At 38.1% G+C, this 24590-nt stretch overlaps 1 long non-coding RNA gene and 1 pseudogene across 2 annotated transcripts in view; one reads left to right on the top strand and one right to left on the bottom strand.

Annotated features, from left to right (window-relative positions):
* The window catches only part of LOC308519024, a 289305-nt gene that overhangs the window by 30955 nt on the left and 233760 nt on the right, over positions 1–24590 (top strand). The gene's annotated exons all lie outside the window — the stretch shown is intronic.
* On the bottom strand, positions 2890–3551 carry LOC308518864 (U2 small nuclear ribonucleoprotein B''-like; annotated as a pseudogene). The gene has a single exon. The product of its transcript is annotated as a U2 small nuclear ribonucleoprotein B''-like (transcript).

The raw sequence follows: 24590 nt of genomic DNA, 5'->3' as shown, positions 1-24590 counted from the left end.
TTCCCAAGAGTAGGCCCAATGTGGTGGGTAAAATCTGGCAGAAGGCAAATAACCTTATTCTAAGATTAGAGCTCACACTGAAGGGTTTTTGCTGCCTTGGCCCTTCTGGCTGTTGAACTATTCTTATAGGCAAGAAGAGATTCAGAAACCTGCAAATAAATCCTATTTCTGACTAACTAGAAATCTAGGAGCTAGGATTCATGGCCTGCCTTGAGTCTCCAGATGGGATCAATTTTTTTTAGGGCCCATAGCTCAGCATCTAACCCCATGCTGGGGGGACATTTAGAAGCTGAACTTTATTGATAGTTCATTGTAAAGCGTTTGTGGGCTGTGTAAAAGCTATCAATGAAAGAACAGCATAAAGAAATCTTTTGGTTCTATTTATTGTATTTTGCTTCAAAAGGAGACTCAATCTTGTTTTCACATTTAAGTACCATTCTGGAATTGATTAAAGTCTATTATAAGGTTTCAGATATCTGATATTGAAACAAAGGAATGATTCTTTAGTTCCTCATTCAATGAATGTGTAATAGGCAGAGACCTGTGAGTCTTTTAAAGTTTTATTTGCTTTGAGTGTCATGAGGTGTTAGAAGACATAATATTCTAATTTATGCCCATGTTCACTTTGAAGGATACATATAATTCTCTTTTTAGTGAATCCCATTTTGCTCCTTTTCACCTTTTGAAAATGTCATGTGCAACCTTTTAAAATTAAAGACCACAGGGCCCATAGGAGCCTCACACCACATAGCAGAGGCAAATTGCTCTGAGCTATTATACTGTAGAGTATCTATCGGCTACCTACCAAGAGAGGTTATATGGAGTCACACGCTGGAGATTTTTTTAAAAAAGAAAAGGGTGGGTGCTGTGTTCTTGAAATGCCTTCACAGCAATTCTCTTTGAAAGAAGAGAAAATAACAGACTCATTTCATGAGGCTGTTCAAGTCATGAGTTGGTTCCCAGCTGGACAGCTATCAGGCATGGCAGCCTTGTCCTGTGACTCCTAGCCACATCCCCTTTGTTTTTGATCTTCACCATATAACTGCACCAACAATAATGCATTGTACATTTCATATTTCTGAGAAGTGGCATCTTAATTTGTTTCCAAGGCTGGGTAAACAGAATCATCATCATTATTCCATCTAATCCAGGGATTTTTAAATCTTCAAGAATTGGTTAGACCTTCTAGGGTATTGACTTCTTCATCCTAGGTTAAACCCAGTTTGGTTCTAATTTTAGTTTTATGATCAAATTTATGATGTCTCATTCTGATCATATTTGTGTGTTAGTTATTTGCTTGACTCATTTGAAAATTTTAAGGATTAAAGAATTTGAAAATGCACTGTGGTACCTCTGGAGTATGAAAGTTGCCCTTCTTGCAGATTATTCTATTTTCCCTACCTATTTAAAAAATTTCCCTATTCTTTTGTTAAGAGATGTGCTTATTCTCATTATACGAACTTGGGGAAAAAAGAATTTTCCTACTGATAAAATTAAGTTTCTATGGTTTAGTACAAATTTAGTGCCAGGATTCTTCAAGCAGGAAGCTGATATTTGATATTTGCACACCTGAAATATATGTGACACTATAGAGAATCAGGAGTGTTAATTGCTCAAGAAAGGGATTTCTTAAGAGAAAGTGTATACTGGTTCTAGGATGCAGTCTCATGCCTTATGTAACCAATAGATGTTTGGATTTCTAAGCTTACATTTGTGCCTTGAAATTAATACTTGTGTTTTTTAAAAGATGATAGTTCAGGATTTTACCACTTCTCAATCTATTACAAATTCAAACTCTGAACCAAGAAAGGGTGACTGTGTTTTATGCACTAAGTGGGTAGTTTGGTTGTTTCAGTTTTTAAGTTCTCTCCTGAAAATATTAAAAACGATGAAAATAGTTACTTTAGCAATAAAGAGAAATAGTAGCAAGCTTATTTTTTTTCATGCTTGGAAGTTGTCCAGGAAACAATTTAAATATATTTTGAAAGTACTTTAATTTTTATATTATTATTTTACTATATATATATATATATATATATAGTACCATATATCAAATATACCATAGAGTCCAAAAGACAATATTCATTATATCCTTTCATAATGAGGCATATTTAAAAGTTTGGATTTGGGTAACTTCCTCAACTTGATAAAGAGCATCTACAAAAAAACCTATAGCTAATGTCTTTGTTAATAGTGAGAAATTAGATACTTTTCCCTGATATCAGGCATAGGTCAAAGATTTTCCTCAATGTTCTTCTAGAAGTCCTAGCAATATAATAAAACAGAAAAGGAAATAAAAGGTATACAGATTTATATCTCAGAAGGATAGAGAAATAATTTTTAATTACAAGTTTTCTAAAGCAAATGATGTGAGAAAAGGGAGGTGAGGGACCTAGAGTCAGGAAGAAGCCTGTCTGAAGTTCAGTCAAGTTGAGGAAAACATTAAGGCCATCTCGATTACGTTCTTGTCTTGTTCCTCTCATCCCAGAAATGGGACTTATAAGGAACTCAAGTTCTATGTGTGAGTCCTATTCTTTCACTTGCTAATGTATGGACGCTCTTTTTCATTAGAGAACATTTATACGTTCAAGACAAGGAATACAGAAGGTTAAAAGTGTGAGGCTGGGAGAGACCTTTAGAGTTGTGGGGTTTTGTTTTGTTTAGTTTTTTACAAAATACAAATAAAAGTTTATTATATAGAATTAGGCCTTTAAAGTTCATAGTTACCTAAGGCTAAAGAAAAGAAAGACTAGGTAATTTTTAAAAACCTGCACAAAAATTTCATTTTCACTTCCCCCCACCCTCAACTATTAAAATGGCCTGACCACATGTTATCAAAACAAACACTATAAATAACACCAAGTCCTTTAAAGACAACTTTCCCAAATGTTATTTCTTAGCATAGGCGATCTTCGTGGCATTACACGGTGTGATCTTAAATCCTCGTGAAGCTTCCCTGACAGCTCCAGCCTGTCCATCATTTTCTAATTCAACAAATGTAATGTCATGCCTCTCAGGTACCAAACGTACCTCCTTGAAGCCAGGGAACTGATTAAACCGCATGGGTAACATCATTTCATTAGTCTCTTCTGGTAAATTATTAAGGAAAAGCTATAGTTTGGAGGGTAGTCAGGTACCTGAGAATGTGGTGTCGCATTTCCTTGGGTGTTAGCTGAACTTGGTGTTACCTGACCAGGCTTTTTATTTGCAGTTATTGCTGTCTGTCCCACAGTTTTGGCTTTTTTTCCCTCTTCTTTGTCAGCAAAAGTGCCATGTGTTTTAGATATTATATCGGAATTTATTTTTGCACACTGGATTTGCATTGGTTTACCATCAAATGGAAATCCTTGTAACTGTCTGAAGGCATTCTTGGATGAGCCCAATTCTTCAGATATACCAAAGGCTTGCTACCTCATCTTCATGCTCTTTAATACCAAAGTACCTACCACATGCCCAAGTCAGAAAACAGATCATATAGGGGTCCCTTCAATTCTTCTTTTTAAAATTTTGTCATTGATATAAATTGTGTGGTTTTGTCTGACATCCATCTTTTGGGTAAAACTCTTCAAGTAGTGTGAGGTCTGCGTAGTGTTCTGTAAGAACTGAAAGCCCCAAAGGAGTCTTAATAAGTATTGGAAATATAATATTGTCCCAAACTCCTAATAGGCATTTAAAACAAAATCAAAACTCTTCAATAAAATTAATAAGAAATTGCAATGTTTTGACTTTGCACATGATTTCTGTTTTAATGCTATTTCTAAAATATTAAATTTTAAATTATTACAAAAAAATAGATGCTGGTTCCCCTGGTTAGTGGGAGCTTCAAACTTTGCTACCTGTTGCATGGTCTGCACTGAAGAACAGTGGTCTTTGTAGGGCTGGTGGCCCAGCTACTTTGGATTGACCTCATATTTTTGTGACAGCGGATCATTCATATTTTATCCTGTTCCATTTATCCAAAATTATGGATCCAATATTGTCTCTTTTCCTTAAAAGCAATTTAGAGTTTGAATCAGTTTGAATCATGGATGTACTTTCCCTCCAATTTTCTTTCTTGAGTTGCATACAAGGAAAGCATTATCACTTAAGTATGCTTTTAATCATCCTGTCCATAACATTACCAGCAATCGGAACAGATTTGTAATTTGAGAGCCATGTGCAAAAAAACAGATATCTTGGGATATATTCCTAGAAGTGGGATCACACAGCTAGAAACACCAATCAGAAAGGATATATGCACCTATGTTCATAGCAGCACAATTTATCATAACTAAGATTTGGAAACAGCCTAAGTGCCCATCAGCAGATGAGTGGATTAAAAAACTGTGGTATGTCTATACAATGTAATACTATGCTGTGCTGAAAAAGAAGGAATTCTTACCATTTGCAACAGCATGGATGGAACTGGAGAGCATTATGCTAAGCGAAATAAGCCAGTCGGAGAAAGATAAATATCACATGATCTCACTCATTTGTGGAATATAATGAACAACATAAACTGATGAACAAAAACAGATCCAGAGACACAGAAGCATTGATCAGACCATCAAACCTCAGAGGGAAGGTAGGGGAGGGCGGGGGGAAGCGGGAGAGATCAACCAAAGGACTTGTATGTATACATATAAGCCTAACCAATGGACACAGACACCAGGGGGGTGAGGGCATAAGTGGGGGATGGGGGGCAAATGGGGAATATGGACACATATGTAATACCTTAATCAATAAGAAAAGAACAGATATCTTGCTTTACTGAGAAAATAGACAATTTTGTAAAATATTGAGCACTTATCTGTCAAAATGGGCCATTATATATTGAACCATAGTAAGAAGCAGCCACTGGGCACCTTCAATATCTTTCATTTATGCTTTAATGAATTTTAAAAAAAATCTTGTGTAAGACTGATCCAAATTCTGCTATATTTTAATTTATCTTGGACAAAACTGGTTAAATATTAATCAGGACAATACTAGTTGAAGAATAAATTTAGAATGCATAGTGAAGACAAATGTATTTTAATGTATTTTCTTAAATGATGAATTTTTATTAAATTTATTTCTATGTAAAAAATTTATCAAACATCAAGAAAACGGTGAGGAAGACGAGGATAGAAAACTGTGTAGATTATCTTTTTCTCTCCACTGACTTTACTTCATATGCTGGGTGGCTTCTAATACAACAGACATGAAGGCTGTCCTATTACCTGCTTTTAGGATCCATTATTCTGTGTGGAATATTCAAAATGCAGGAAGATTTTCATATGGTGGACTAACTATAGAACTCATGGTCAGAAGACTTGGTTTTAAATTCTTGCTCTATAAATTATGTAACCCTGGATGAGTTATGAAATCTTTCTGAGCCCTCAAATTCTCATCTGAAAAAATGTGAATAATAAAAATATTTTTGTGTTCTCTGTTACAAAGTTGTAATAAGCAGCAAATAATTTAATGTACTGGAAGATGCCGCAAACCAAAATGCACTATCAAGGATTATTACTTATGCTTCAGTGCATACATGGAACGTAGTCTGCATTCACTGTATTTTCAGAAACTAACTCTCCATCATGTTGACATTTGCTAATTTTAAATCATGTTGCAAATGAATGGCTCAGATTGGAACACCTGCTATCATCATTTTTTAAAGAAAATGACTATCATTTGATTTACAAGAACATTTTATCTTAATAAGTTCAGTTCAGCATTTATTAGCATGTATTAGCCTGAAATTTTCTGAACAGAAAATCATATCTAATTCTCTTCTCAGATATCAGAGTATCAACCATATTATGCTTGAACACTATACTTAGTAGGAATTGCTGGCCTCAATAATTCTTATTATTTTCCCAGAAGTACTTTATAAAATATAGGGTTGAAAATAAAGGAAGAAAGCAATAGTGTGGCTCAAGAGAAAACAAACCTTTTGGCATCATAGTTCTATATTATCTAAGTAAGATTTCAGCATTTTCTAGGCAATAACCTACTGTGAATCACTTCTCCCATTTTATGTTATTAAAAACAATATAGCCCTGACTGGTTTGGCTCAGTGGATAGAGCGTCAGCCTGCGGACTGAAGGGTCCCAGGTTCGATTCCGATCAAGGGCATGTACCTTGGTTGCAGGCACATCCCTAGTAAGTGATGTGCAGGAGGCAGCTGATCAATGTTTTTCTCTCATCGATGTTTCTAATTCTCTATCCCTCTCCCTTCCTCTCTGTAAAAAATCAATAAAATATATTTAAAAAAAATAACCCAAAACAATATAACTTGGCTGGTGTGGTTCAGTGGTTGAGCATTGATCCATGAACCAGGGGATCATGGTTCAATTCCAGGTTGGGGCACATGCCAAAATTGTAGGCTTGATCTGTGGTGGGTTGCATGCAGGAAGCAGCCGGTCAATGATTCTCTGTCATCATTGATGTTTCTCTCTCTCTCTCCCTTTCCCTTCCTCTCTGAAATTAATAAAAACATATAAAAATATTTTTTAAGAACCAAAAAAATGAGACATATTACAGGACAGTTTCTAAAAATGAACACAAATACTCATTATTTCAAAAATAAACAAAATAATTTTTATTTAAAAAGAGTTATATTTTTTGGATTAGGTATTGCAAAGAAAGACTGTGAAGACATCACAGAATTCATACTTGCTCTCATGCAATGAGCATTTATGAAGCATGGCACGATCCTAGATTTTAAAGGGGAAGGGAAAGAAAGGAACTTTTGGCCATTGCCCAAGCAATGCAGTCGGTTAGGAAGGTATAGGCATGAAAAAAAATGTTCAGTACTGTGTGATTCTTGGCTAAAATAAGCAATCTAATTTAAAATTCTATATTTATTTAGAGCAAGTAAGCATTATGTTAGAGGGAGACACTAGAATAAATGTGGTAGCTGAGTTGAATATGCACATGATTTGAAAAGAGGGAATAGAAGATAAAAGAAGTTGCAAAATGGAGGAGCCACACAAGCAGACTGGACATCAGAAAGAGAAAGATTTATGAAGTCCCATTCTTTAAAGATTGTATTGTGCTTCGCTGCCTTCCTAGACTTAATGGTTTTATATCTTTGAAAACATGATTGTGTTAAGTGGAGAAAATTTAAAGAGCCATTGGAAAAATTCATTATCGTGTTGCCCTTAAACAGGACTAAATGGAACCTGTTCATTTTCCTTATTTTAAACCTCCTTAAAGGAAGACCAGTTCAACCTCATACTTCATAGTGACTGTCATTGTTTTCACATAAACATTTGCTTTGGCTCACCTTGAAACATCCTACGCGTGTGTTTTGAAGTATATTTTCTAAACTGGAAACCTCAGAACTTGTGAATAGCTTCTAAAGTGTGACATTGAGATAATACTATACTTTTTAAATTATTTTGTTTCTCCTGAACACATTCTACTGTATAGCGGTTCCTGAAAACTGTGCTGAATAAGATTAAACAAAAACAAACACTTGTTTTGTCTCCTAAGCATTATCCTGTAAGGGGCCTGATAGTCTATGATACTTTTTCTCTTAACATTGCTTAGCATTTTTTTTTTGTTTTATTGCTTAAAATATTACAAAGAGTAGTACATATGTCTCCTTTCTGTTTTCCTCCCTGACCTTCCCCCGGCCTCCCCTGCCCCCTAATGTCTTGTGTTCATTGGTTATGCTTATATGTATGCATACAAGTCCTTTGGTTGAACTCTTAGCATTTTTTAAATTGTTGACACTTTTACAGATGTCCCTTATTCCCCCCCCCCCATTTTGTCTACCTCCAACCAGCCCTCCTCCCTCCCCCTTTTTGGCCATCACTACACTGCTGTCTGTGTCCAATTTTCAATAACAGTATGGCTGAGAGTACAATCGGTGGCCCCTCTTATGCACAGGGGATAAGTTCTGAGACCCCCAGTTGATGCCTGAAAACTCAGATAGTTCTGAACACTAGTCACCTTCCCCAGCTCTGCTGGGAACGTGGCAGCAGCTTTTTCGCTGGCAGACACTGCCTCTCCGGGAATTTTTACATTTTTTAGTCCAAACCTCTTCCTGACCTGTGTGACCATCCTGTACTTGCAGTAATGGCTTGGTCACTCATTCCAGGGGATTTCTTGCTGAAGTCCAAGCTCAGTGCTTTCTGAAGCAACATGTTCCCACAATGAGGACACATTCCCTGTTCTCATCCTCCACAGGTACATTTAATGCCTTTTCCATCTTAACTAAGCACTCACCGTGCACTGTGACGGTAAGGTTTGGAGTTTGAAGTGTGATAGCAAAACTAGCAGGAATTCCTTTTCCTTCACAATTTCATGGATAAAAGATTCATTCTTACCATCGATCTCAGCAACCTCAGCATACAATTCTTTTTCTTTCCTTATTAAGTCAACAACGTTCACCTTTTCACTTAAAGGAAGCACTTTACGGTTTCTCCTTGCCAACATCACTACTCCTGTGTTTTGGGGCCATTATTAAGCAAAATAAGGGTTATCTGAGCACAAGCACTGTGACTCCAAGATAGTCAATCTGATAACACAGAGGGTTACTAAGCGACTAACAGATGGGAACCGCTGCAGCATGGAGATTCCAAAGGGACCAGTCAAGTTCCGGGAGGGACAGAGCAGGGTGGTTAGAGATTTCATCACACTTCTTAGAATGACATACCATTTAAAACTTATGAACTGTTTATTTCTGGAATTTTCCATTTAGCATTTTAGACTGCAGTTAATATTTGGGAATTGAATCAGCAGAAAGCAAAACCACAAATAAGGAGAGACGGCTATATAGCATAAGCTTAAAATCAGTTGCCCTTTGAGTGCTATAAATAAATAAATATTCCAAGCTTTATTCCATTTTGTCAAGAATATTCATGTCTTTCACAATATGCATCTAACCACTGCATCAACATACACATTCTGTAAACAGCACGAGGACAGGGAGTGCAGAAATCATGTCTTTGCTGGGGCCTTCACCGTCTGTTGGAATTTTATGAGGGGTCTAGGCATAGAGAAGGAACCTTTAGAAATCACATTTCAACCCTAAACTTTTAAGAACATCCTGAAATATAGTACTTTGTGGGTACATGTAGTTCAAGGATAAATAGAGGAGTAATTTGCCATTTGTACCAAATTAAATCAGACTTTCAGTTCAATCAAAACAGCTTGCAGCTGGATGCAATAATCTGATTTCCTGACACTCGGAGAAAAATTGAGGCCCTCCAAAAGGCCCCTGCTGATCTTCCACATGAAATGCAGCTTGCTGGCAATATCACTCAACCCCTGAATGCCTTCACATTTAATAAGCTAAAAAAATGCAAATAAAGCATAAGGTTAGCTGGAATTGGCTCTCAGGTAGTGTTTTATGAAATGAAATGAAATAACACAGCATAATTTCTCTAAAAGATCATGCTCTTATTCTTTCTCAAAGCAGCTATTTTGTTAAATATGCCATTAGATGAATTTCTGTACTAGTGTCCTGGGAGTACTGTTTTGACATTGGCTGTGTGTTAAAACATAATAAAAGGCTTTGGAGAACAATTTCTAGAATTCTGTTTGTATAACTTGCTATTTTCCTAGGTAGGTAATGAGGCAGCTAAAGGTAAATTGTAAAGTATCCATTAACTGTTGGTTATTCAAGATAGTGAGGATCCAAACGTACAGATACATGTAGTCCTGGCACATTAGTTCAATTTGGAACAATTGTGTTTTTTTTGTCTTGAGTTTTTTCTGTAAACTGATAAATGAAGGCCTTTCAGCACGCTGAATGAACTTTTTCTAGTGCCCCAGAATTAAAAAATGCTGAATTAAGGACAAAGAAGCACAAAGTGATTCTTTAGAAAGACCTTTTAAAGAAAGCTTCTTGCATTTAAAATGTGAACCTCCCTCTAGGGCAGTGGTTCTCAACCTTGGCTGCACATTAGAATCACCTGGGAATCTTTTCAAAATCCTGATTTCTGGGCCTCATCCTCCGGAAATTCTGTTTCTTTGTTATGGGGTGGGGCCAACATTAGTAACAAAGAAACAGAATTTCCAGAGGATGAGGCCCAGAAATCAGGATTTTGAAAAGATTCCCAGGTGATTCTAATGTGCAGCCAAGGTTGAGAACCACTGCTCTAACAGGGGTGGGCAAACTTTTTGACTCGAGGGCCACAATGGGTTCTTAAACTGCAGCGGAGGGCCGGAACAAAAGCATGGATGGAGTGTTTGTGTGAACTAATATAAATTCAAAGTAAACATCATTACATAAAAGGCTACGGTCTTTTTTTTTTTTTTTTTTTTTAGTTTTATGCATTTCAAATGGGCCGGATCCGGCCCACAGGCCGTAGTTTGCCCACGGCTGGATGAGGTTTTTAAACCTTCCTTGCTTCCTTTATCACCAGTCTTACACTCTTCTGAATAAGTACAATATTTAGGGGAGAAGCAGAGGATCAATGGAGGATATTATTCGGATGAGGAGTCCTCAGCATAGGGATGCTGGGATTTCCCCTCCCTTCCTTTGGGGACAGGAAAAGAAGTGCTCAGCCCTTTTCTATTCAACATCCCAACAGGAAACAGATGGCACACTCAAGTAGGGCAGTTGAGGAGAGATTAGTGGAGGGACTATTTACAAAGGTGTGAACAGAGTTAAGGGAAGCCAACAAGACACAGTGAAGCATCCTGGCTTTACCCACAGTGGGAAGCTCTAACCACCACTCGCCCAAAGAGAGAGGAGAGGAAAGGGTTGCTAGAACCCAGAGCTGTAGCTGGAGAGGAGGGCAGCCTGCCAAGACCCATGGTCTTCTGAAGAGGGACACAGTCATTGGAAATGGGGGCCCCAGCAAAGAGGGGGAGGATCAAGGAAATAAATACCTCAGTATCTCTCTCCAGCCTCTGATCTTGTACCCGTACCTCCCTTTGGCCCAATCCAACCAGAAGCCAATGAGCAAAATGAGCCCAGTTGAAGCTTCATGTAGAGAACAGCTTCTTAGGGACCCAGAGCAGAGAACAGAAGGTGGGAGTGGACCTGGAGGGAGGTACAGAGATTGTCCAGCACTTCAGGAGGGGGCACTTCAGGAGACACATTCATGACGATTGGAGAAGTCTAGAAGGAGGCAGGCTTGGGATTTTATTCCCTGGCTGGGATCTTAACTACTATGCTGGTAGAAGAGCAAAGTTGATCCAGCTGCTCCCCACCCCATCTCCCCCCCAGTTCTTTGGCATAAACCCAGAGGGTAATACTGGGGAGGGGGAGAAGAGGAATATTAAACCAAATATAATGTTGATATAATATTGCTGTGTGAAATTGTATTAGAGCTTTCTACTAACTGAAAGTCAATATGAAGTTTTAGGACTTATCTAGGATGCCATTAAGGGAGATAAGAAATGGTGGTTCAACAGAGCATGGTTGTAGTTAGTGATTGTAAAAGAGCAAAATCATTACATGTTTGAAGGAGACTGAGTTAAGACTCTTCAGTAAATTACACTGGAAAACAGGAATAGTCGTCCACGTGTACAATTTATGTGACAGCTTATGAGCTTTGGCTCTATTGTGGCACTACTCCAAACAGGTGAACTGCATATTCTTGACTCTGATCTCTCAGCTCAAAGACTAGGACCAGCACCTCTTTGCCTATAAGGCTACCATGAAATTTTTATACTTCCTCTATTCTTAAGAATTTCTAAGTCAGATAACCCTGAGTATAGAAATACTTATGGAAACCTATAGTGTTTGATTTTTACTATCAAAGAACTTTGCATTACTTTATTTCTAGTTTGCCATGTACCATCTCACTGTAATGTATGTGATTTATTTTTAAGCAATAATAGACTGGGGACCAGAAGAATCAAGAGGTCCTATATCCTCCTTGAGGTTGGTAGCATCCTTAAAAGGCCTTCCCCCAGCACCAGGTGAGCTCTTTGGAGTTAGCTGAGATTACTCATTAGGTGTGGTAGTCCATAGTTTTGCTCACTGACTTCTATCTCCTTGACACTTGGAAGACTAAACTTCCTGCCCTCTGTGACGGAGTAGAACCATGTTATTCGTTTGGGCCAATAAAACATTTGAAGTGGCATTTAAATTTTCTACATCGAAGCATCTACCCTTGATAGTTTAGGGTTGTCATATACTTTAGCCTCTTCTGCTTAACATACCCGGGAAGGGTGAAAGTGTATATGTACGTCCTGGGACCCAAGAAACATATTTCTGTCTCAGAGATCTGTAGCCATATGATTTGCAGGCATCTGAAATCACATACCATGTTAGGATTTCTAGAGCCTCTCTGCCTGATTGGGAGCCACGTCCATGGACAGACTGACAGGGCATTAGCACTTTGACACTTTATAAAAAATGGAGAATTCTCGATTAGTCTACCTGGGCTGTCAGAAACTGGTAAGACATATAAAACATCGTTTGGTAAACAGTAGTCTTTTGTCCTATGTCCTGCCTCTTAAATAAATATGAACCTATTGATTCAGCCCCCCTTGTGGTGGGGTTCTAGAAAGTTCCATTTTTTTTTCTTGGACTCTTCTCAATTTCTTTTCAGTATGAAAGCAAAGGTGAAGCTGTCCGGTGTTAGGATTGTCTCCAGAATTGTCTCTTCAGGCATCTGTGCCTCTGCTCCCACTCCCCCAAATCCATGGTGACAACCAAGTCAGGACCGAAAGTTCAAAAGCCCGTAGGAAAGCTGCAGAGCTCACTAAAAACATCAGACATTTTTTTTGGGGAAAAAAGTAATGAATTATTTTGCAAAACCACTATTTTTCAAAAATAGTCTAATTTTTGTCATCTTGAACTACTCAAAACCATCGGGCAACATCCTTTAGTTCTTTAAATATTACTTTCTATTCTTATACCAATTACGTACAGACATACTGTCCTTTTAAAAAGTAGCTCAATATCACATTAACCACACTTTTGATTACCACCATTAGTCTGAGTTCTCGCTTGACCTGTTTTGGAGGCAGCACTATCAGGAATTTTTATGATTTTTGGAAGCTAAAATTTAACACAGGTTCTCCTCACACAGACCATTTTTGGATAATTTTTCTGTCATTCAGAATTCCCGATACATGTGCCTGTTGGTTAGGTCCTATGAGTATTTTTGCAATTGAGAACCTTGTTTCCTCTCTGGACTTTGACCTGTTGGTGCTCATGTCACCTGTTAACACCAATCCTCCTCTGGAATGATCCCCTCATATTTCTTGTCACTTGATGAATCCCAACTCCAATCTGAGTCTCATGTAATCCCAGCCTTAGACTATTACAATTACTTGTCTGGAAGGAGCTCCTTTTAAAAACCTTCCTTTCTTGGGGAGAATAGAATTCAAAGTCCCCCCCACCCCATCCCAGCTACAATGCTCTGAGTCATTATGTGATAGCTGGACCCTTTCTCTTACCTGCAGTGTCAGTGACTTGGTAATGAGGGACACACAGAATCCAGTGTTCCAAAGGGGAAAAAATGAATGTATATTCTCTGCATCTGACTATGTCTTGATCACATTTCATGGTGACCAAATACCCAATTTAGAAATGTGGTGGGATAGAGCAGCAAATGTAAAGACAGATCCTCAACTTCTAACCCTTCTTTCTGTTTTTTACTTCACCTGTCTTCAAGAGAGGAGGCTTTTAAAAATGAATTTCACTGTATTTGAGGTGATGCCACCTTATCTCCCCAAATGTTAACTTATCTAGCAGCAATGGTGAGCTTGTGGTGGGGTTCTAGGAAGTTCCATTTTTTTTTCTTGGACTCTTCTCAATTTGACTCTGGAGTCAAAGGCAGAGAGTTACCTTCAGGCACTTGACTCATATAATCAGTGACACATCCTCCCAAAGGATGGCCCTGCCAGTAAGGCTCAGTGTCATTCTTTTTTTTTTTTCCATTTTCTTAAAGTAACTTTTATTTATTTTTTTATTTTTTATTGTTTAAAGTATTACAAATAGTAGTACATATGTCTCTTTTTTCCCCCCAATTGACCTTCCCCCAGCCTCCCCTACCCCCTGGCACATGCCCTCACCCCCCTCCCAGTGTCTTGCATCCATTGGTTATGCTTATATGCATGCATACAAGTCCTTCAGTTGATCTCTAACCTCCCCCCGCCCCCAACCCTCCCCAGCCTTCCGCTGTCATTTGACAGTCTGTCCCATGCTGCTCTGCCTCTGTATCTATTTTTGTTCATCAGTTTATAATGTTCTTTATTATCCAGAAATGAGTGAGATCACGTGGTTCTTTCACTGCCTGGCTTAGTTCACTTAGCATGATGCTCTCCAGGTCCATCCATGCTGTTGCAAATGGTAAGAATTCCTTCCTTTTTACAGCAGTGTAGTATTCCATTGTGTAGATGTACCACAGTTTTTTAATCCACTCATCTGCTGATGGGCACTTAGGCTGTTTCCAAATCTTAGCTATTGTAAATTGTGCTGCTATGAACACAGGGGTGCATATATCCTTTCTGATTGGTGTTTCTGTTTTCTTGGGATATATTCCTAGAAGTGGGATTACTGGGTCAAATAGCATTCTTAAATCCTGCTGCTCATAGGACTTCAGATGTCCTGAAGCCAACGCCATAGCATTCTGAATAAGGCTTTAACATTTGTGAAGATTACCTCCTATCTTTTCTTATAAAATTGCTCTATGGAGATATTCTGACACATGATTAAAAAATATTAGTTCCTCTGGCAGGGAAAAGAGGCAAAGAGTTTAGTATGATAAATAAGGAATCAGAACTTATTATTTTCTGAATCTTTTCTAGTTGTCAGGAACTTCACTGTTTCTCAAATTTCTCCATCTCATTTACCAGAGACTACTCGGAAGGCTACCCACCCTGGGAGCCTCTGTGTCGGTGGGGCTTGGGGTTCCTTTTAACCATCCTTTCATGGGGGAGTGAGGTTAAGGAGGAATGGGATGCAAACAATTATTAACATATTTCTTATTAACACAATTTCAATTGCAACCCCAATACCTCATCTTACATCTATCACTTTGGCTTTAGATTTCAGTTCCTCTGACCCTGAATTTCAGATTCTGCTTTTGCATTGTTTCCTGGTGTCTGATTTCTTCGTTTGTATTAGCTCTTTCTGCTATGTCCCTGTCTCAGCTTGCTAGCCTCCTAGCCAAAAGTCCTAACCGCTGCTTATTGTAAACAAACAAGCAAACAAACCTTAAACTCTTACCTAACTTCCTTTTCCTAAATGTGTTACCTGTCCTATTTCTTTTATTATTATTACTAGAGGCCCGGTGCATGGATTCATGCACTGGTGGGGTCCCTCGGCCTGGCCTGCAGGGATTGGGCCAAAACCAGCAATTCAACATCCCCGGAGGGGTCCCAGAGTGCGAGAGGGCACTCTGCAAAGTTACTGTTGCTTTGCAGCTCTTGTGTTGAGCGTCTGCCACCTGGTGGGCAGTGCACATCATAGCTAGGAGCCAGCCAGCTGGTCGGCCGGTCACTTAGGCTTTTATATATATATAGATTATTTATTTTAAACTTGATTTTAGAGAGAGAGGGAGGGAGAGGTGATAGAGAAAGAGAGAGAAACATTTATGTGAGAGAGAACCCATACACTCCCAGGACTGAACCCACAACCTGGGTATGTGCTCTGACTGGGAATTGAGCATTTGACCCTTTGGTGCACTGGATGATGCTTTAACCAACTAAGCCTTACTAGCCAGGGCCATCCTATGGTGAAGTCTTTGTCCCTGACTGCTGAAGATTTTCCTTATTTGACCTTAAAGTGTTCATGATTCTCTGTCTCTCTCCTGAATTAAATTTCTAGTTGTGACCAGGCAAATATGCAGTGCCAATATTTATCACTTTCCCAGTCCTGTTCTTTCTGGCTCTCCTGAAGCCTTGCTTTTGCTTCTGGTATTATGTAAGTGCTGGGACCTTAAGGAAAGACAAACCCAAAAGAAAAACTTCCCTTGTCACTTCATGAACATTTGGGATATTTTCCCTCGAGAAAAAACTCCACAGAAAGAGAAAGAAAGAAAGAAACGGCGCCCTTGGCCCTTCTGCTCCCCTGGTGTGTTTTCTCCCCTCGTTCCAAACACACTGTTTCCAGTACGGAACAAGCTTACTTCAACATTGCAAGGAAATATTAAAACATACAGTATAAAAATTACATTAGTTATGCTGTGAGGAAGTTATGAATACCTATAGTTTAAAATCTCCCCTTTTAACGTGAATTTTAAGATGTGTAAAAAAGGAATATCTCTTTTTAAGGACTGGATTTGCAGCAAGCTGGATATCTCCCGAGGATGGTTGATAACAACACTGTTATAGTAAGTCTCTTTCTGTCTCAGCTTTGCTTAAACCACCAAAAGAGGGAGAACAAAACAATAGGTGATCTCAATGTAATGCTTGTGTTCAAGGACAAAAATCAACAGGGTGCTGAGAAAGCAATTTAACTATGTTCTGTAGAGTTTCTTCAAACCCATACTGTGTGGCAACTTTTTTCCTGTTCCCTTACATAATGTTTAAGGTTACTCATGACTTTTCAAACCTGTAACTTGAAGGTTATCTGCTATATGTAATATTTCTCTTTTTGCCATCTTGGGACACTTAATAGCCTCTTACGGGCAAGAATCACCATCAAGATTCCCTTCAAAATTTCTCCAACTTGCTTATTTTCCATGACGTCTTTGCCACAGGAAGCTCATGCATTATTTTTTCATGCTAGGAAGAGATACTGTTGTCCCCAAGTTGACCTCTCTTTTTCCATCACTTTCATGGGGAGAGTGGTCTTTAATTGCATCTCTTTTCATCCTTTCCTGGCCTGAGGAAACTTCAGTCTCATTCATTCCCTCAGCTCTAGGGAGCACATATTAAGGTCTCTGACAGGTCTTCCTGAGCCCCATTCATGGGCAAATCAAAATTTATTTTCCTGTTTCTGAGGACATAGAGCACTTTTCTCAGTCTTCCTTGCAAAGGGATTAAAGCCATGTAGCTGGGTCCTAGCCTTGATATTTTGATTGAAGAAATTTTAAACTGGTAAGAACAGACATTACACATGATCATAGCCAAAAGGCCGAGACACGACTGATTGAAGTAATTTTAGACACTTTCAATCTTGTTTCCTAAAAGCTTCATGTTACTTTTTTTTAAATCCCCTTCCCTGATGATGGTGATCTGAAGGCCTTGTGCTAAGATGGTGATTGCTGAAGATGGAAGAAACCCTAATCCTAGAGTCTTTGGATGGAAGAGAACCCCAGCAATAAATACCGGCTTTTGTGTGTGTGTGAAATCACACAGATTTTGGATTTATCTCTTGTGGCAAAAGGTTAAGACAGTGAACTGTTTAAACCTCAATCCTTATGCTGGATTTTGGGCTATGGTTGCATAATTGTCTTATTGACCAACTCCTCTTATAGTTCTATAGGGTCAGTTGAGATCCTCCCTCAGAAATTTAGAAATAGGGGGCACAAATTGCTGTGTTTTCTCTCTGTTGTGGCCTCATCTACTTACACTTACTCATTTGCATGTCTAAAGTGATAATAATTTTAATATTTTGCAAAGTATTTTTAAAAAATATATTTTTATTAATTTTAGAGAGGAAAGGAGAGGGAGAGAGATAAACATCAATGATGAGAACCATTGACTGGCTGCCTCCTGCAGGCCCCTGCACTGGGGAACGAGCCCACAACTGCAACCTGTGCATGTGCCCTTGACCTGTTATTGAACTGTGACCTCCTGGTTCATAGGCCAATGCTCAACCGCTGAGCTTCACTGACCAGACAAGGCAGATTTATTCTAAGCAGTGAAATAAATAATTGTATAAATTATAGGTTTTATTCAATTTTTTTAGAGACACAAGATTTAACTTGATGTCTCCAAAAGAGACTGACAAAAATTGTTTTTTAAATGCATTTTGCCAAAAGAAATTTCATTCAAAATACGTATGCTTTATTGTGTTTTAAATATATTTTTTTAAATCATTGGAATTGTAGATTTAGGTCATTTTGTTTACAGAAAATATTTCCTGTATAGTCTATATTCTAAAGCTGTTTCATTGTCAAAAAAAATCTGCCACATCAGATATAATAACTGTCAGAAAAATTCTGATTTAATTTTTTCATTCGAATAGACATATTGACAAGTGTCTCTGAGACAGACATCTCACTTCTGAGTTGGGCTGTCTTGTCATGAGTTTATTGTCTGTAGGGCTCTGCAATCCTCCCACTTTACTATTCCTAACCATTGGTCTCCAAGCTTTGCTCTCACCGGACTTTCCCTTAGGAGCAATGTACTCTTTGAGGATGGCTGACATTTGGAGGAGGTGCGGCTATTATGTGAAAATTGCTATCACTCCCACCCTGATCACTAATATATCTAAATTCACCACACAGATCAAAATACCAATTAATTAATTAATCAATTTAGCTTTATTCTCCTCTGAATTTTCTAACTTTTCAAAAATGAACAAACATACAGTGCTTTTATTAGAAACTCATAGAGGATGATTTTCAAAATTTAAACCCGGCAGACCAGTATTAGAACAAAACCGAACTATGCGGACTGTACCAACCAGAGATGTGTAGAAACAGCTAATATTGATATCTTCTGATCAAAATTCTCGGTTTTCAGACTAGCTATAGTGCAAAACCCCATTAGATTAGAGCACTTAAATGCAAATGTGGAATTGTGGTGGGGTTAGTCTGGGTTTGCAGAACAGTGTTTTATTCATGATCTTCCAATTAAAACACATGATTCATCTGCGCCTTTGCAAGGAGTTATGATTTACATGTGTCATTTCTGCCCATTCTCTTTGCCTTTTTTACCTTAGTGGGCTAGTAAGCAAGCAAATGGCAATGTTGAGAGCTTAAGGAACAATCAGAATTAGCCTTATGCGACAATTTTTTTTTAACATTCTTATGCAACAATTTTTAAAAAAAATTCTCAAGTTAATGAAACATAAATTGACATGGTACAACAAAATTGCGAATCCCTAGGATTTAAGAACTGTTTCAGTATCTCAGATAATGCCTTGCCTATTATAATGAAACCAGTCAATAGTTTGTTAATGTTAACTTAACTAAAATAGAATGAGTAGAAAAAGGAAGAAAATAAGTGAAATAAAATTTTAACAAAACATCTATTATCTTTCAGGTATGATATTGCATATTTTTATATATGTTATCATCTATTTCCCACAGCAACACGAAGAAGTAGTTACTATTACAATTTTTCACATGAACAAATTGAAATTTAGTCAAGTTAGGTAAAAAAAAATAAAACATAACACAACAGTTTACAGTCAGTCAGAAATGATAGAGGCAAACTTCAAATTCCAGGTGGGTCTTATTCCCATGCTCATGGTTTGCCCAGTTATGCCTTATGTAACTGAATGCACACCTGATTTAGATTGATTATTACTGACAAAAGACAGAATGAGGCTTTGCTGAAATATGAATATGCCATTAAGACAAGTACTATATGATTAGGAATGGCCAACAGGATCTCAGACTTCAATGATGTGTATTCTGGGGGATAGAAATGATTGACAGTTTCACAGTGGCAAAGCAGAAAAATGGGGAAAAATAATTTCAAGCAGGAAAGTATTAGAATCAGCAGGAGATGACACTTAAGAAAATATATACGGAAAACTTAAAAATGATAAAATTGCTAATCAGTCTTCGGTAAACTCAGCAGGCAGTAAGTTCCAAAGAGCTGCTAATGAATTATTAAACTGAAACGTGGCCCTGGATTAAGATAAAAAGGAGCCAGAAAATGACATCTTCTAAATGATATGAAACCAATGTGACAATCAGCAACTTTGAAAATATCGTGAGGATATTGAGGGGGTGCTATTTGCTTCACATGTTTCTCCATCAATTATGCATTTTAAAGTAAACTAAAGATGCTCCTAATTAGGCTCCTTCCACAGCTGTCAGAGGACTTTTTTTCTTTATTTAGTCCCAAGTTTAGATCCTGTGATGAAACATCCATGATTACAAATACCAAGTGAAAGAGCAAATGAATTAAAGATGGGCCCAAGATTCTGAGCACAAGTCAGGTAGCTTTTGAGCGGAGTTGTCTACGGCTCAGATTGGAGTTTCCCAGTATTTCATTCTCTTTCCTTTATTGACACTTAGGTTGGCATATGATTCAACTGTAAATGAGTCTAATACTATGAAATTATGTAACCATTCAGAAGTCTCTTTGACCTCCTTGGGATGGAGAGGATGGAACCACCTGGAACAGAGGTTCAGAGAGCTATCCATGAACTCTGAATCTCAGTGCTGATTTGGGGAGATAGAAGTCTTGAGAGCTATAATTTGTAAAGAGAAAAATTGTATCTCACTTACAAATTGTCCTTAATATATCAAGGACCATGGTGCTGAAATCAGACTAAAGAGCTGGCGTTTACACTCTGCACATGAGAAAGTGACTGCAAGAGGTCCAATAAGCCCTCTGAAAAGATACTATGGTAAGAAGGAGGACGGGGGTCAGAGGAGTTTGCTATAACCTCGGTGGGCGTGAGGTGTATTTTGGAAACACCTGGTTATGGTTTGGTCAGTAGAAACTCCTGATATGTTAAGGGAGAAACCAAGGACATGGGGCATGGTACTCCGCGTGCCTATTCCACCTTTGATTGTGTGTCACCATATCAAACAGTATCTCAGGATGGAAGATGTGTATAGATAAATGACTGTTTTTGATTTCCTACAACCTATGGAGAATGAGAAGGAAGTCTAGGATGCCTCAGAGCGGGCAGAAGTGGTCTGAGTCCTGGTGGATTGGCAAGGCCTGGGGTCAGGAGCAGAAGAACACAGAGGTGGGAGATGGATACCTGGAGATCGGGAGAGACCACCAGTTTGGATGCAGTGGTGGTGGGGACTACCATTATGGATACAGCAACCCAAAGGACAGAGGCAGCCAAGACCTAGAAGGCAGCAAATAGAGCAGAGGCCCCATTACCTCTACTATGAAGATAATTGTTGCTTTGGGGGGAAGAAGATGCCATCTTGGTAAAATGAAGAATGAGGAACGATCTCTGAAAGATCGAGCATCTCTCCTAAAGAGACTGAATCTCTCCTAAGAGGACTGAGACTTATGTTTAACTGGCAAGACCCAGGGGCCTCTCCAAGTCACCCTCCTAGAGCCCACACTCCAGCAGAATGAGCTTAGTTATAGAACATAAAGAAGTGTGCTTTGTTTTTGTTGAACCAAAATGAAAATTCTTTCTCTCATGTAAATGTCTAGAGCCGTGGTTCTCAACCTTCCTAATGCCGCGACTCTTTAATACAGTTCCTCATGTTGTAGTGACCCCCAACCATAAAATTATTTTCGTTGCTACTTCATAACTGTAATTTTGCTGCTGTTATGAATTGTAATGTAAATATCTGATGTATTTTCATTGTTACAAATTGAACATAATTAAAGCATAGTGATTAATCACAAAAACAATATGTAATTATATATGTGTTTTCCGATGGTCTTAGGTGACCCCTGTGAAAGGGTCGTTCGACCCCCAAAGGGATTGCAATCCACAGGTTGAGAACCGCTGGTCTAGAGATATGTGAACAGGGCTGCTCCATCATGCCATACTCTTAGCTTATTATTCTACCATTTCTAGCATGCTTTCCTCATGGTCCACGATGGTGGTATTTGAATTTCAAGGAGAAGATCAGAGAAAGTAAAGAAGAATAAAGGAAAGAATATGCACATTTCTCGTATGGAAGGCTCTCAGAAGCTGCCCAGGGCACATGCACTTACATTTTGCCAGCTAAAAATTTATATCTAGCTGCAAAGGATGTTGGGAAATACTGACTTTATTTGACATGACCAGCTAAAAATTCTACTATGTATTTCAGAATAAAGAGATGTTGGGAGAAAATTAGGAACTTGGCCATAGAATGCTGGATGTAAGACAATATAAGAGAGAACAGATGACAGATATCCAGGCCGTGTACTGTTTTATTAGTCTTTTCAAGTTTCTCCCACATTTGTAGTAGTTAGACTGCAAATGCTAGCTTATACGATAGTGATTTTTATGCTTCTTTTTGTCATTGTAGATATTTCAAAGAGAGATTAGGAGAGGTATTTCTAGCCAAGTAACACTCAGTCTGTCTCTGAAGTTTTGATTCTTTGGGAGTTACATAGAAGAAAGAGGCTTAGTGTCACAAACTGAATCTTTCACTTATTTTTAGACTTTGTTTTTAATGCTCTTGTTTAGCCTTCAAACTATCAATTTTCCTCAACTCATTCCCCACTGAGTTACTAATTGTTCTTCTGATTTGAAATTCTCACAGGGGTGGTATTTATATTGTCCCCTGTTTGACTCTTTTTTTCATTTTGAAAAAATATTATCTAAGGAAGAATAACTTTGTTAAGGTACTTAAAAATAACTATTGAGGTAAAACTTTATAACTTTTAAAATAACTTTATTGAGTTGTAATCTTTTATAGTTTTATTGGTGACAAAAAAAGACACCACCCATTAAAATATACAATTCAATGATATTTTTAGTAAATTGACCAAGTTGTTCAATCACCATAAATTGGTTATATAAAACTAGTGCTTCCATCTCCCAATAACATCTCTTGTGCCCATTTACTGTTCATTGTATTTGCCTTTCCCCTTCATACCAGGCAACCACTAATCTACTTTTTGTTTCTATAGATTTGCCTTTTCTGGACATTTCATACTAACTGAGTCAGAAAATGGTCTCTGTGTCTGGCTTCTTTTACTGAGTTGTTTTTTTTTAATTCCATACATGTCTTAGCTTGTATAAATAATTCTTATTTATCTCTAAATAATATTCCATATTTGTCCATTGATTTGTTGATTTACATTTAGGTTATTTCCAATTATAGTTATGAAGATTAAATTAATCAATATCTCCTAATTGTCTCCAAACCTTTGGTTCATCAGTCTCTGAATGGTGGCTGTCTCTTGGTGATACTCTCTCAGCATAGAAATGTTTACTAGATAAGAACATGGTAATTTTTTCTTATTTTTTTTAGCATTCACCATGATGATTTCCAGCACTAGAAAAAGCTGACATCTGTCCGGAATTTCTAGGCAGACTTTGGGAACATGGAGGCACATGTGCCTCTGCATCCGTTTATCATGAATAACTTTGCTAAGAAAGTTTGTGTGCAAGTCTTTTTGTGAGTATATGCTTTCAATTCTCTTGAGTATATACCTAGGGAGAATTCCTGGGTTAGTAAATTTATGCTTATCATTTTGAGTTGCTTCTTCTAGTAAATTGTTTCCCAGAGTGGCTCTATGAGTTTGCTAGCATGGCATAAGAAATATCATAGACTGTGTAGCTTAAGCAACAGAAAATTATTTCTCTCAGCTGTGGAGGCTGGCAGGGTTGGTGTCCTCTAAGACCTCTCTCCTTGGCTTACAGATGGCTGCCTTCTCGCTCTGTCCTCACATGGCTTTTTTGTCTACGTGTGCATGTCCTTGGTATCCCTTTGTATGTCCAAATGTTCTTTTCTTACAAGGACACCAGTCATACTGGATTAGAGCCCACACTAATAGCCTCATTTTAACTTACTTATCTTTTAAAAGCCTTCAAATAGAGTCACATTCTGAGGTACTGGGTATTAGGGTTTCAGAATATGAATTTTGAGGGGCCACAATTCAATCCTAACAGTCGCTATACCATTTTATATTTCTACTAGAAATGTGTGAAGGTTCAATTTCTCTACATTCTTAGCATTTATTCTTGTATTTTTTATTGTAGCCATTATAGTGGATGTGATATGCTGGTTTGTGGTTTTAAGTTGCCTTTCCCTAATGACTAATGATGTTGAGCATCATTTCGTATGCTTATTAGCCATTAGTGTATCTATTTTAGTGAAATGTCTATTCAAATCCAAGTTTTTAACTGGTATTTGTCCAGCAAAACTGGATACATCCACTTCTGATCTCTTTTTGAAATGTCTATAATGACCTAGAAGGGTAAAGAAAAGATACCACTAGCCCTGGCTGGTATATTCAGCGGTTAGAGCATCAGCCCATGCACTGAAGGGTCATGGGTTCAATTCCTGATCAAGGGTACATACCTGGGTTGCAGGTTTGATCCTTGGCCCCTGTTGGGGGATGTGCAAGAAGCACCCAATCCATGTGTCTCTCACATCAATGTCTCTCTCTCTCTCTCTCTCTCTCTCTCTCTCTCTCTCTCCTCTCCCTCTCCCTCTCCCTCTCCCTCTCCCTCTCCCTCTCCCTCTCCCTCCCCCTCCCTCCCTTCCACTCTCTCTAAAAATCAATGGAAAAAATATCCTTGGATGAGGATTAACAACAACAACAATAAAAACCTCTTATACCTCAAAGACATTGAAAATCATCTTCAAATTCTTTCTAAATACAGTTATGATGATTAAATTACTAATTAACATCTCCCAACATTTGGTTCATCAGTCTCTGAATGGGGGTTGCGTATTGGTGATACTCTCTCAGCATAGAAATATTTTACTGGATAAGAACATGGTAATGTTTTTTTATTTTTCTTTACCATTCAAATGTGATGATTTATACTCATCCAGCACTACAAAAGCTGACATCTGCCCTGGATTTCCAGGCAGACTTTGGGAATATGGAGGCACATGTGCTTTTGCATCCATTTAGCTTCTGAGTGTGCAATCTATAGGCATCTAACTTTGTACCCACAGTCTTGACATTCTGAAATTGGAACACATTCA

The sequence above is a fragment of the Myotis nattereri genome, assembly GCF_964212035.1.
Source record: "Myotis nattereri genome assembly, chromosome: 5".
Lineage (NCBI taxonomy): Eukaryota > Metazoa > Chordata > Mammalia > Chiroptera > Vespertilionidae > Myotis > Myotis nattereri.
The sequence above is the reverse complement of the archived record's forward strand: the minus strand, read 5'-3'. Positions and strand labels throughout refer to the sequence as shown.